Below are 15,747 nucleotides of genomic sequence, written 5' to 3' on the forward strand. Positions count from 1 at the left end.
TTTCTTTCTTTCTTTTTTGGCTTCTAAAGGTTATGTCTTTTGATATTGAAACATGTAACCCATCAAATTTGGTCATTATTGACCATATATTGGTCTCTCACTATTTTTCCCTTAAAGTAATGTCATTTTATATGTATTTGGCATCCAAACATGTGAATTTTATACTTCTCCATTGAGTGTAGACTTCATTTTGTGCTTTGCTTCATTTTTAGCTTTAAAATGCATTGCATCCCCTATGCCTTAAATGCCATTTAATGACATGTGCCCAAGGCAATGATGCCATAACATTACATGTGGTACTGCTGCCACTACTAAAACATGGTCAATAGACCCAAATACAAGCAAGGGATAAAGAGTACTAGACTTGGCACCTTGTGTAAGGACTAGATTCCTATAGGTAATCTTCCATAAGAAATCACTCAAAGATATAGAGTAACATGCATCATCCAAGTGTCCAGAAGAGAGTAGGCTTTTGGTCAAAGCCAAAACATAGCGTACATTATGCAAAGTAAAGATGTTGCTCGAAGAAAATTGTAGTAATATATCTCTAATACTAACAATATCTAATGCCAAGTCATTACTCAATTTGATAGATCCTATTGTTGCAATAGGAGTGGAACCACTCGCAATAAGAGATAACATAAAATGAAGCCCATAAATCAATCAACCAATACTAAGTATGAGCTAATGAGGCATTAGTCAACTGTGAAACATCAAGAGAGAAAGCTACAAGTATGTAATCATCATCCGAATCAATCTACACTACATTAATCTATTCAATCTTGATGCTAAACTTACTTGGGATAATATTGTGATTATCATTCTTTTTCTACACTTTGCCCTTTCCCTTTTCCTTGCATTTGTCATTACACATTTTATGGCACTGTGACCAAATATGGCCTAGCTTCCCACAATAATGACAAGTCAATGTGGACTTATGGCTGCGTGATTTATTGCCAGAGTATCGACATCACTAAGAATGACACTTCTAAGAGTCTCTTCCATGGTGGCCATTACTACTCTTAGCATTCTGCCTCTCATGGTCAAAGCATGAGAACTACGGAAAGCATCAACATTCTTTCTATTAACTTCTTCATTCAATAATGCACCCTCTACATCTTGTAATTTCAGTCCATCAATAGACATATTTGCACACATAGCAGTAAGGAATGTGTCCCATGATTCAAGCAATGTAACCAGCAAGAACAATAATAGAAGATTCTCATTAAAGTCATTGCCCTATGAAGACAAGTGGCTAAAAATAGAATAAAACTCATTCAAATGGGTGAACATGAAAGTCCCCTCCTTCATATGAAGATTCATGAGTTGCTTCAACTAATACATCTCAGAGACAAGGCTCTGCTTATCATAGACATCACAGATCTTCTTCCATAATTGCCATGCAGTCTGCCCTTTAGAGACCACATTGTAGAATATATGCTTAAAGAGTGACAAAACGATTGTAGATTTACATAATTCATCCAATTCAACTCAATCCTCCACATCAAAGCATTCGCATTTTACGCACTTGTGTCTCAATGGCTTAATCCACAATTTCTACACCAAAAATTGCCATGTGTCTGTACCTTCTAATACTATAATTAGTGCCATCCCATTTGTCATTATTAAATATAGGAGTGTCATTTGATCCATCAGCCATCATGCCAATAAATGAAAGCATAATACAAGAAGACAAGTTGTTGCAAATGACTACAAATCGGCCCCAAATCATAGCCAAGACAAGGTCTAAATGGAAGAAAGTACCAAAGTGTAGGCATGTCCTCTAATTGTTAGTAATGAACTATTAAATCAAAGAATCTACTCTCATATATAATTCATAAACTTGCAATTATAGCATTGCTATAAAAAAATGCAGTAGTGAATCCAAGACTAATTGTGGGCAATCAATCAAGAAAAGCCATGCTCCCTCTGGTAGGTATACTTGGCAAAACAAATGGGATATATAAGAGTAGGTAGCAATGACTAGGCATGCAACTAGTACCAAGATATATGTTCACAACCTTAATGTGACAATAAACCTTACATTTAGTAGGCATAGACATCATGCATGTAGTAGGTCTCGAGAGGAATAAAAGTGAACTACCAAATGGACAACCAATTGAGCAAGAGTAACGAAGCTCAATATCTAGCCAAGTAGTGTGTATACATCACTAACATTACATTGACAGAGATAGGTGATGGATCCAAAGCATAAATCAAATCGGCCTAGGAAAGAGTAACTATATCCCAAAAGTATCAAGAGAGCATGTACATATCTCGTTGAGTCCCACTGTCTCAATGGACTTAGCTTAATTGCATAAAATCCAAAGCTATACTCAAATGCAAAAAATATCAAAGTAGCTCAAAGTAACTCTCACTAGAACAAAACCAAATGCTAACCAAGCGAGATGAGCTCAATATATCATATACATGACATTCCAGCATCCAAGATACATCAAATACATAGCTAGGAGCATAAAACCCAATAAATTCTTTAAGCCCATATGTAATAGTCATCATTGTAGTAATCAAAGCATGCAACCACAGCTCCAAGACATGTAAGAAAGCTCAAATGCAAAGGTTAGAGCATTTCATGAGCATACATAGGTGCATAGATAGCAAACAAGTATCAATGTATCCAAGTGGTATGCCCATTTATCATAAAAAAGCATTAGGTATAATCTTTCCTAGACAAATTCTTGTTGCCCATTGTATTACAGTAGTGAAATACCCTAAAAATTTAGAGCTAGGCAAGCTCAATTTGATCCATTACCACCTCATATATGTTTGCCAAACATTTCAATATCAAAATATATGCATACAACATTGGTAGAGACAAGAATGAACTCAAATGATTGACAAAACCCTCCTCAAACCTATATTATAGCAAGTCTAATGTATATTACAATAATAGTAGAGATTGAGGAGCTTCAAAATGATGCCAAATGTGAAGCACTAATGCCGAGAAGGATCCACAATGATGGCTTGAGAGTTAAAGCAAGCAATGGAGTTATTAAATATTGATTGAAATGCTACCAAAATAGCCTAAAGAATAGGTGCAAATCATGCAATGTTGAGAAGATTATGCTACTAGTGCTACTACTAATGGGGGGTGGGAAGTACTTACTAGTTCTCATGCAAGCCTTGGAAGGCGCCCTAAAGCAAGCTCAAAAAACCCTAGAGCAAGCTAAGGCCAAACGGTTACCTCAAATGGAATAAGCCATGGCTACCTTGAAGCAATTAACTAAAGCTTTTAAATTTGGGCGAGCTAAGGAAGCTTCTTAATCCAAAGCTCTTATACCAATTGAAGGTAGAAGCCTAAGTGGGAGCACGAGCAAGTGGAAGCAAGAGAGGTGTGAGCTATGGCACACACACACACACATAGAGAAGATGTGGAAACACTAACAATCACAATGTGTGACTGGCCTTCCCTTATTCATTAGTCATTGAAAGAATAAAGAATGAAGTGACAATGATGGGCACCCACCACATGTAGTGTACATGTATGCATATAGTAAGTTGTAGTGAATAGGTGGGTGGTGTAGGTGCAAGCGCCTTTAACCCCCCCAACACAAGAGATAATACATTGCATAAGATAACTCACATTAGCAATGTTCCTTTGGTGACTAGATATGGAACAAAGAATAAGCTTGGAGATGGTTTGTATATGTCTATCATCACTAAAAGTTTAGCTTCAATTGGTTAATTGGCTAATTAAGGGCTACAAGTAAGGCTCAATAAATATGGTTGCTTCATTCAGAAATTTAAAAAATGGAAAACCTGGTAGGTTGATTACTTGTGGCTAAAAGAAAGGTAGGTTGTTTGCATTGGATATAGGAACTAGTGTCATGCAAAGTTCTATATATGTTGAGACTAAACATTGGCAAGATAACAATGTTGAGTTTTTAAGAGGTGGATTTAAAGGCACACTTTATAATATTTTATTACTTTTAAGGCAAACTTGAAAGGCATTTTTTGGTGCAAAATGAAAACTTTGAGTTTAAAAGTGGTATCTTTCACCCCTTGATTATAAATGTTTTGATTCTTGTAATCATTGTCTTTATGGCAAGAAAACATGTAATTCGTATAAAAAGCATGCCATTGTGCACATGGGTGAGTCTTTGGCTCTCATTCATTCTAATGTTTATGGCCCTATATTATGTCAATCATTAGGTGGTACGAAGTATTTTGTTACTTTCATTGATAATTGCTCACATAAGGTCTAGGCATATCCCATAAATTAAAAATCAAGAGTATTGGCTATGCTTTAGTGATGCCTTGCTCTTATTGAGAACTGGTCTAGGTACAGGTTGAAATTCATATGATCTAAAAATGGGGGTGAGTATGTATCTAAAGCCTTTGAGAAATTTTGTGATGAGAGGTGCATTAAGCATCAATTGATTGCCCTATACACCTCAACCCTGAATGCTATGGCTGAGCGCATGAACATGGCGATTCAAGAGAGAGTCCATAGTAGGCTTAGCTAAGTAGGCTACTATTTGATTAATAGATTTCCATACACTACTATTGCCATACATTTGATTAATAGATTTCCATACACTACTATTGGCTGAGGTATAATCTGGAAAACCTTCATCATATGCTCATTTGTGTGTCTTTGGTTACGAGGCTTTTTGCCATGTTCCCAAGGACAAGCACAATAAGCTAGGTCCTAAGTTAGTGAAATGCATCTTTCTTAGTTATGGAAATGCAAGTGGGATGGGCTATCACCTGTGGGATCTACAAGGTCGGAAGATCATCTGTGGCCATGATGTTGTTTTTTATGAAGAGAAAATACATAAATAACATGAGCATGTAGTTAAGGTACACTGGGTGATATTTCAAGAGGAGCTTCCTTCTCCCATATAGTCAGCTACATAGCCTATAGTTGATGCTCCAGTGGCCCATGACCATGATGTTAGACAAGATATATAGGGCTACGATCTACTAGAGATAGCCAAAATTATTAACAAAGAAAAAACTGCAAAGGATAGGGCTATCCACTAACTACCAAAGAATGAGGATCAAGTCAAAGCATCTACTTTCATAAATGATGAGAGCTAAAAATAATGATAGCAATAAATCCAAAGCTAAGTGTGAGCAATCAACTGATAGAATCCAATTTGTAAAGGCCAAGTATATGTTGTAAGAAGCGGGGTATAAACAAACCACTAGCACTCATGCAACCAATGCCAAGAATTATCAAACTCAATGTGTTAGCATGGGATACATCCAATACATATAATTTTCATGCATATAGCAATCTCAAGATAACGGAATAGAACTACTAGATACATGATTGACTGAGCAAGTGTAAAGAAAGAAGCTCAATACATAGCCAAGCAGGACGAATGTATAATTGACAACAACTTGACATAGATAGCTACTAGCTTAAATCATGAATCAATTTATCCCACTAGATAGCAACTACATCCAAAAAGCATCTAGAGAGCATATACATAACTCAACTGAGTCCCACAGTCTCGTTGAAGTAAAAGCTCAACTACATAAATTCAAAGCTTTGTTCAAATGAAAAATAGATAACTAGCTCAAGTGGCTCCCATTGGAACAAAAATGAATGCGAAATGAGCAATGCAAGCTCAAAATATCAAGTACTTGGCCATCTGAAATCCTAGATACATCAAGCGTAGAGCCGAGAGCATAAAACCTAAGAGAATCTTCAAGCATGTATGTCAATGATCACTATAGCAACTGGCTAAAGCTCTAATACATGTAACCAAGCCCAAATGCAAAGCTCAAGACATTCCATAAGTATATTCAAGTGTATAGAATCAATGTCATACATCAATACATCCATTGAAGTATCCGAATAGGATTAGATGCCAATAGGCATAGACTTTCACATTCAATTAATTTGCCATGATAGTATAGCAAGTTTGTCCTAAACTATAGTTAACAATAGGTTTGTCTTTAATACAATGAATAATAGGTTTTTCCTCAATGTAGTGAATAGCATCTCTACCTTGCATTTCTTTCTTCTTATCAAACCATTTTGAATAATGTGTCATATGATTTGTAGCCCCTAAATCCAAAAACCAATCATCCTTTTTAGGGGGATGTGTGACATTGCCAACAAGTATATGCTCCATAGTAAAGATATGACCTCTGGCCATAGCTAGCACCACTATATCCACTTGCATAGTGCCCAAGTTGGGTCCTTCCTCAACCTCTAGAGATAGCATTTTGCTTATATAACTCTCACTCTCAAAGTGAGCAAAATACCCACAGTAATGACATACACCATCTCTTTATGGACTACATTGTCCTCTATCTTTAAAATAAGATATCCCCCTGCCACTAGGCATAAAATCACCATGTCCAAAAGAGCTACAACCATGTGCAAAGCTATCTCCATGACCATATGAAGATCCTCTAGCTCTAGATGAACTACCATGATCTTTTTTATGGTAAAATGAACTGTCCTGGCTAACATTTTTTCTACTACTCAAAATTTCTTATGTAAGCAATAAAGCAACCAACTCCTCAAAATTAGACATAGAGCTACCTCTCATTGAAATGGAGGTGTCAAGGGACTTGTATGTGCATACAGGTCCATTCAAAGTAACATATACCATGTCATCATTATCCACATGTGCATTATCGAATCAAGGTCTTCCACAAATTTTATTTATCTCTACAACATAATCACTAATGCTTCAATTCCCATGCTATGCACCATGTAATCTTTGCTTTAGCTATATCTTTCTTGCCTCTATGCAAGTGCCATACATTTTCTCAATGATCTCCCAAGCATCTTTACATGTACTAGCCTTCTTGATGCATGGGAATGATGTCTATGAAATGCATATAGGTATCCAATGCATGTGGCGTAAAATAAATCATGTTTTTTCATATATTGATAATGCCTCAAGGAAATGAAACCTTAAGCACATTAAGATGTCCCTATAGAGTACCTTGAAACACAAAAATAGTTAAATAAAATTACATGCAATTTCCTTTTTAACAATTTAATCCTTAGTTTCTTTATGAGTTATATTCACTTAGACATTTGTATCTTAAAAGTACAATGTTAACAATTGTGTAAGAGTTATCAACAAACATGTTCCATCGTGTCAAGAAATCATATTTTAGTTAATTGTCAAACAATCTTCACACCTAAGTATACATACACTTACATGTTAGACGCAAAATGATTTTGCATTAATTGAATATTAGGGCTTACATCGATACTTGTGGTTAAGGAATGTCCAAACCCTTGACCATGCATTTTTACAAGTGGTCTCATTACAATGTCCATCTTGGTCACCAACCAAGTGGAGCCATAATCAACTTCTTACATCATACATCGTACAAGGTGTTGCACCATTACCTACAGGAATGGAACTCGCGGCCTTGGGTTTATTTTCACCATTTTGCTATTACTTAAACTAGTAGTTCTTAGCGTACACTTACATATTGCTTGGTTTAAAATCCAAATTTTTAATTGGAGACTCATGACTTTGATGCAAATTACTTAGAATGATTATTAATGGAATAGCTAATGTTTTTTCAAATGTAAAATTAAATAGACTTATTTATAGAGGTATTTACATCAATAATTGAATGGGGATTTTAAGGTTTTACATCAACACACTAACAAATGTAGGGAAAAAACCCTTTTAACATTTTGATGAGAGTTTGAAGGCTACCCTAAAAACGTGATTTGACTTTCTAAGTGATCTAAAGATGGCTAGTACCTCAAATTTATGATAGCAAAAAGAGTTTATATTTGCAATGTTAGTGATGTGATTATGCATGAAATGAGCAAGATGAAGCATCGTCTTGATATAAGATCATAATTTATTTTGGCTCCAATCACCAAGCAGTTCAATGTTACTTGCCTTGCATAGGTCTGCAATCTTGCCATTATACATACGTATATATTTATTTCACAAGTTACTCTATATATGTTTGTGATGAAAATGCACGTCTTCATTTTAAACACCCCATCTTGCTACATCCAAACAATGTTTTGTGTATGGGTATCCAAATATGCCCTTATGAAACATGAATAAATTTTAAATAATTAGGAACATTAAGAGGTATTTGAGTTTAGATTTACAATTACATAACTATACGTGCATGTTATATAGGTAGATTGCAAGCATAATAGAAGTGGGAAAGGAGAAAACATATAGCCACAACTTCTTTGAGTTTACAAAATATGATGGTCGCAAGGATGGTAAACTTAATCTAGCTTGGCTCAATATGTTCTTTTCTTTTTTGAAGAATCTTTCACTAAAAATGATAAATTTAGATGTCCCACTAACTACTTATCGAATAAAGCTTCCCTTTGGTGTACCAACTACATGGGATGATTTCTAGTCTAAGGTAAAAGAATTTTTATTACTTTCTCTCCAAGCTAGATCCAATTGGGCAAAACTCTCATGGAAAGAAGTAGATAATATAGCTACATACACTGACAAATTCAAGCAGTGTCTTCTGCTTCTATGCATGCTAAAAGATGGGGTAAAAAGTACCCTACAACAAAAGTATGAAGATGGTTTGCATAGCTAGGCATTTAAGCAAAGTTAAATACACTTCAAACTTCTTCACTTTATGAAGCTACTTCTTATGCTCACAATGTAGAGAAAGAATTCTTGACCATAGCTCACCTCATTCACAACAACCAAGGAAAAAATCAGTTATCCCTCTCTCAGTAATGGCATGAACCCCTTTCACATGTAGCTAATGATCCACTTAAGACTAGAGACGAAACTAAATGTTCTAATGCCAAATATAAGCCCCAAAGCACCAATCTAAATGCTCAATGCAAATGATATTGCATTGTTTGTAAAAAGCCTAGCTATGTTTGTGCTAAACTATTATGTCAAGATGCCTACAAAGAAAATCACTACTATCCTAAAATTTCAACACATAGAAGAGGTTTCAGATTATCCCCTCCCCTTAATCGAACAATTGACTCGCTTCAACAAGAGGTAGCCAATGAAAAATATCCATCATCACATAATTCTATTTCGATGCATGCATTTTCTTTGTACAAAAGGATTCATTCATGATTCTAAAATTAATATTTGACATAATGATAGTAGCTCACACGATTTCATTTGTCAAGACAAGGGTCACGAGCAGACACAGTCTATAGCATAGCTCTCGATTGTAGCGCTAATAGTAAGTAATGGACCTTTATTCTAAGGCATTGACAGGGTTAAGGAGTAAAGAGATAGTCTACTTTAGGGCACAAGGGTATATGGACCAAAGGGACGTAAGATAGGCAATTAGTGTGGATGGACTTACTAAAAGTTGGTCTAAAAATAGTCCATGGATCTACCTAAAGATATGATGTGGTGCTAAAAGAAGCTATCATCTTAAGTGGTTGTGAGGTTAACTGAGTTTTTTCTAACTTTTGTGTTCACTGAAGGCAAGGCACCTACATACGCATGACATTGTTTATGAGAAATTGGTCAAACAATTACATTTTGAAACCATGCCATCCTTGTATAAGATTAAATATGCTTTCCAAGGAATCTAATTAATGGTACAAAAGAAATAAAACTATTGAAAATAACCAGGGAGATTTTTAAAGAAAATTGCAATTTCTTGATCGCTCTATTAGAGCCTTCTGATCTTATTTTAGGCATGCCCTTCCTCACCAACGTAGCCCTAATATTGAATATTGCACATGTAAAATTTCTTTCAAATTTTAGGGGTAGAGTATGACTTTGCAAAGTGATTTAGAGCTTGAGATGTTTCCCTTAATTACTCATACACAAGCTAAATGTGCACCTAAGAAACACAATAACACTTGTATGGTTTACATAATTAAGGTTGAGGAAACTAAATCCTCTACTCATAGTCTCACACGACAAATTTTTCTCAATACTTATAAAAATGGTTAAATGTTGATTATCCACCACAATTATCACATTTCAAAGGTAATTTAGAATAGAACTGAGTACTTCGAATGCTTTGCCATATAAGGCACCATATGAACATAGCTCACTACATTGAAAGGAAATCCAGCAACAAGTTACTAAACTATTAGACAAAGGCCTCATTAAACCAAGCTCTTTACCCTTTGAAAAAATCAAATATATAGAATGTGTATTGACTAGTGTGTCCTTAATAAAGTCGTGGTAAAAAGTAATATTCAATTCCGTGTATTGATGATTTAGTAGCGAAATGTAACGTGCCTAGGTCGTGACATGTTTTAGTAGTCCATTGTGGTGCACAGATCGGATGTTATATGCTCGCGTAGTGAATGCCAAAAGGTCCCCAAGAACAAAAGAACTCTACTTTTTACACAAAAATCAAGGTAGAAAGCATGCACGACATGAACAAGAGACCAATTGGGTGCAATTTTCCCCCATGCCTTGTGTGAGCACTCCACAAAGCATATATTTTATATATTAATCATCTTCAAGCTCAAATAATAGCCCAAATTACAAAATATCACGCTTTTGACTTTTGAGTTTGCTTTAGCATAAAATAGAAATAAAGCTAATGGGCGGGCGCCCAAAGAGTTAGGCATACCCAATACAATGTCCAAATACAAATATCATAATCGTGCGCCCATATGCATACAAAATAATAAATAAATATCCAACGCCTTAATAAATAGGCGCGACAAAATATAGGTGCCATGCCTAAGGTATGCGCCCATCAAAATATAAGCGATAACGCGAATACACGCTATCCTCCAATGCTTTCCTCCGCCACTGTTGCTATCTCTACACATCAACTGAAGCATTCACAATCGTTAGTAAAATAATACAATTAAACCGACAAAAGTGAATACTTAGCAGTCTTCAGCTACATAAATAAATCAACTGGTTAGAAATCAATCCTAACCTTAATTTATCACGAGTGCGCACTCTAAACTCATAAACGTTTATTAATTTAATATGTATTTTGCAAAATCGCCCGCTATGGAATCACCCATGTACACACTAAATTAATGAAACACCCGAAAAGGATAGGCGTCCCCATCAACTTCTCGCACAAAGAATCCACTTTGCGTATGAGCCCCGGTTAACAAAGTTTACGGAATCCACCGTGAAATATGCCTCCTGGCATCATAGCCCCGGGGTGGGATAGCAATTGTCCTCAATTGCTATTAGCTCAATGTGGAGCTAACAGAGTGGGGAAAGCATTTAAGTCTCTAGCGTGCATCCATTGGGCTTCCTCAACATGATGGTTTTTAAACTGGACCAAATATCTAGAATATCTACGGCCAGTTCTAGTGGTCATAAAGTCAGTATCTATGATAGCTTCATGCTCAAGTATTTCAGTCTCTTCATCTAACAAAGGTGGGTTTTCATAAATAGGGTGTACAGGTAATTGGCCTCTAAAGGGTCGTAATAAACTAATGTGAAATGTGTTGTGAATTTTCCAGTGAGGTGGTAGTTCTAACTTGAATGCATTGTCATTGATTTTGTGAATGATCTTAAATGGTCCATAGAATCTAGGTGCTAATTTCACAACTGGGTGTTTATCTACACTTTGTAATCTACGTTTTTCTATTCTCAACCAAACATAGTCATCAATTTGAAATTCACGGCCTGTCTTTTCTTATTGGCTTGTTTTGTATATGATTGCTGGGCTTTGGCAATCATGTCTTTAACCTCATAAAAAATAGTAGTGTGCATATTAGCAATATCATCAGCACTCTGAATTCTATTTGATAAAGATGCAACAGGTATAGACAATCTATAATCATAAATCACTTCAAACAGTGCTTTCTTTGTAGCTGTGTGTAGTGTATTGTTATATGCAAACTGCAGTAAATGTAAATGTGTGTCCCATGTCTGTGGTTTAGAAATAGTGTAAGCACGTAAAAGATCTAAAATAGTACTTTTAGTAGCTTCTGTTTGTCCATTAGTTTCAGAATGAAATGCATATGAGAAATCAATCTTTGTTCCTAGGTTAGCAAACAAAGTAATCCAAAATTTGTTACAAAATCTAGAATCAGGTCAGAAATAATAACTTTTGGTAATCCATGATTAGTGAAAACAATTTTCAAAAACAATTGTACTGCCTGAGATGCTGTTAAAGTTTTCTTGAATGGAATGAAATATGCTTGTTTACTAAGCCTATCTACTATAGTCCAAATCATATCATGGTTAGCTTTAGTATTAGGTAAACCAGTAATAAAATCCATAGAAATCTGTTCCCATGGTCTTGATGGAATAGATAAAGACATAAGTAATCCATATTGTTTACCATGATGTCTCTTAACTCTTTGACAAACCAAACATTCAGAAACAAAGTTAGATACATCAGTGTCCATATGTGGCCAATAAAAATCTCCAGTCAATGTACGTAAAGTAGATATGATACCTCTATGACCTTGATATGGAGGACAATGAATCTCATTCAAAACAAAGGATGTAAATGGAACTGTTACACATAATCTCTTTTCATAAAACATGAATCCATCATTGTAAGACAGTGAATCAATAGGAATCCAATTATTTCCAACTAATTTATTCCAATCAGCATGAAAAGTAATGTCCTGATGATAAGTATCTTTCATAGGGGTTAGAGAATCAAATGATATGGCAGAAATATTATGAATAGTCGGTCTTTTACTTAAAGCATCGGCTACTACATTTTCTTTACTTGGTTGATATTGAATAAGAGGATGAAAACTCTAAATAAAAGCTGCCCATTTGATACGTCGATCAGATATTTGGGATTGACTAAGGAGATGTCTAATACTTTGTTGATCAGTCTTAATCATAAACTCAGAACCCATTAAGTAATGTTTCCATTGTCTTAAAGCTTGTACAACAGCTAACAATTCTTTAAGTTCGGAGGGTTTCAGTTTACAGCTAGAATAGGCTGTGGGATGATTATCTTGCATAAGTATGGCTCCTATTCCGGATCCGCTAGCATCAGTAACTACTAAAAAGAATGGTCTATTGAAATCAGGTAGTTGTAATACAGGAGCATGGGTTAATGCATGTTTCAATAAATCAAAAGATTTCTGTTGATTATCAGACCAATGATAGACAATACCTTTCTTTAAAAGTTTAGTCAAAGGCAAAGCAAGTAATGAAAAATTTCGCACAAACTTCCTATAAAAACTAGCAAGACCTAGAAAAGAACGTAACTCATGCACATTTTTGGGTATAGGCCAGTTCAATATTGCTTCTATTTAATATCTTCTGATGACACAATATAACCTAAATATTCAATTTCTGTTTGAGAGAACTCACTCTTTTTCGGATTAGCATACAATTGATTATCTTTCAATAACTTGAAAACCAAAGACAGATGTTCAGAATGTTCTTTCTCATTTTTACTGAATACCAAGATATCATCAAAGAATACTATAACACAATGCTGATATTTCAAAAATATGCAGTTCATCATTCTACTAAATGTAGCAGGTGCATTAGTCAATCCAAAAGGCATCACTAGAAATTCATAATGACCAAATTGTGTTCTAAATGCAGTCTTGAATATGTCACATTTATCTAATCTCACCTGATGATAACTAGATTTAAGATCTATTTTACTGAATATGGTAGAACCTTGTAGTTTATCCATCAGATCATCTACCCTAGGAATTGGATATCTATTCTTTACAGTAATCTTATTTAGGACACGGTAATCAATACACATACGATAAGTATTATTCTTCTTCTTTACCAACAAAATAGGTGCGCCAAATGGAGAACTACTAGGTCTAATTAATCCTCTGTTAATAATTCCTCAACTTGATTTTGAATTTCTTTCTGCTCTATCTGGTTATGCCTATATGGTGCTTTACAGGGTGGTTGTGTACTAAGAATTAAATCTTTTTTGTGGTCTTCAGGACGTGAAGGAGGTAATCCAGGTGGTAGATCTTCAGCAAAACAATGTTTAAATTGTGCAAGAATTCTTCATGCCTAGGGTGCATATGTTTTTCTTTAACTTGCAATTCATTCACCCAAATTAGATAAGATTTATTACTTTTGCGTAATGCACGTTTAGCTTGAGTATGAGTAAGCAGTGAAAAATTATTGGATGCATGCATACCATACAATGTAATGTTTTTTCCTTGAAAATGAATTTTAATTGAATGCGTGGAATAATCTATGTCAAGATTATGTTGATGACGCCAAGGCATACCTAGGATAATATCACTGGACTGTAATGGTACAACTAGAAATTTCCTTCTTTCAGTGTATTCACCAATTTGAATTTCTAAATCATGCACCTCTTGTGTTCCATTATACATTGTGCCTAAGAACGCTACTTTAATGCGATAATGTGTAGGAACAGTTTGTAATTTCAATTCTTTCACTAACTTTGCAGAAATAAAATCATGTGTACTTCCATCATCATGCAAAATAATATTTTCTTTTCCATGTACTAAATATTTCATTGTCAACAAAGAATGTGGAGTTGGCATACCTGGTAAAGTATCCGAAGGAGTAGAATGTCATCCTTAGCTTCCGTAAAGTCAGGCATTTTCTCATGTTCTTCATCTTCCATTGCTCCTAGATAGTTGATATGGACAGGTGGCTTCTTCGATTGGCAATTGGCTGCTAGATGTCCAGGTTGATGGCATTTGTAACATACTATAGGTTTGGCTTTAGATACATTGTTTGCAATGGCAGGAAGTCTAGGAATATTAGGATTTGGCTGTGAAGATGACTTAGGGTTTTGATTGGTATTTGATGGCAAAGCGGGTGGTTTTGTCCAAGACTTACGGAAAGATGATGAAGGAAATCGACTTTGATTGAATCTTCTAAAATTTGAATTGAATTGCTTAGAACCATAGTTACCATTTGCTTGAAATTGTTGTGGATGCTTGTCTCTTCCTCGAATCTTGTCTTCAGTGTCATGAGCTAAAGAAATTGCATATTCAAGAGTTGCAGGCTTGAACATATTTACTTCAACGTAATAATGCTCAAGTAACCAGACATATACTTGCGCTTGTGAGTCACTTCAGGTACGTCTTCAAGCATGTGTAGTTGGAGTAAGGCATTCCAAAAACATTCGGTGTACTGAGAAATAAGCTCACGATCTCTTTGCTGAAGAAGGTCCCATTGCTTTATGGCTTTTTCATGGAATTGTGGAGGAAGGAAACTCTGCATTAACTTCTTTTTGAAACTCTCCCAGGTAGTGGAACAATCTATGCTCTTACGAACCACGGTCCACCAAAGAGATGCTCTATCCACTAAATGATTAGTGACACACTTGATTTTATATTTTTCAGCGTATGTCTCCTCATGAAAGTAATCATCAAACTGACTGATGAATGCAAGAACAGTTTTTCCATCTCGAGTGCCATTGAAAGTACGGAATTTGAAATTTCTTTTACTTATCTTTATTTCTTTGCGGATGGATTGAGCTTCGAGAGTCGCATCGATGGTTCGTCGATAAGATCTTCAGGTTGTGGTCCATCTTTGTCGGTAGTCGATCTTTGTAAATTGGCCAATTGAACTTGTAAGGCTTGCCGGGCTCTTCGTTCTTCATCCAACTACATCATAATTAAATCCAATTTTTGTTCCATGGTAGGTTCAGGAAGATCGCCTTCAGCCATTAAATCATCCATATTTTGTTCCGTCATCCTGTTGACTGTCAGAAAACGACTTGGCGTAGGAGATGTTGACGTGGTCCTCCGCAGTTTCAGGCCGGTTCTTCGCGATCAGAGGCTATTAGCAGAGGTTCTTGACCACCAGGAATCCACTCGTATCAACCGTTTGCGATGAGACTGACCGTAGAGCTCGATCGTTCCAGGAGCTTCGCCTTCGCACAAGATGGATAGCG

This window comes from Lygodium microphyllum, chromosome 8, assembly GCF_053477565.2.
Source record: "Lygodium microphyllum isolate KBCC chromosome 8, Lygodium_microphyllum_v1.1.10, whole genome shotgun sequence".
Classification (NCBI taxonomy): Eukaryota; Viridiplantae; Streptophyta; class Polypodiopsida; order Schizaeales; family Lygodiaceae; genus Lygodium; species Lygodium microphyllum.